A 313-nucleotide genomic window follows, 5' to 3' on the forward strand; every position below is an offset into this window, starting at 1 on the left:
TTCTTGTTCACAAGTAACTGAAATGTTTGTTGTATAAGATTTACTGTAAATATTCTGTCAAAAAATCTAAGCATATTTTCCATTTGTGAAATTCACTGAAATTTTGAAATTATGACTATGTTGATAAAATTTCAGATGTTCAGTCTGTACTTACAATATTGGTTATTTCAATATGGAGATTTCACATGCAGTTTCTCAGAAATATAATTTTAGTTATAAGAAATCATCATTTCCGCATCACTTTTGATATTCACACACTAAATGATTATGAAATATGTCTGGATTGGAATTTTATGAAGTGAGAGATATTGCC

Source organism: Mercenaria mercenaria, unplaced genomic scaffold, assembly GCF_021730395.1.
Source record: "Mercenaria mercenaria strain notata unplaced genomic scaffold, MADL_Memer_1 contig_1964, whole genome shotgun sequence".
NCBI lineage: Eukaryota > Metazoa > Mollusca > Bivalvia > Venerida > Veneridae > Mercenaria > Mercenaria mercenaria.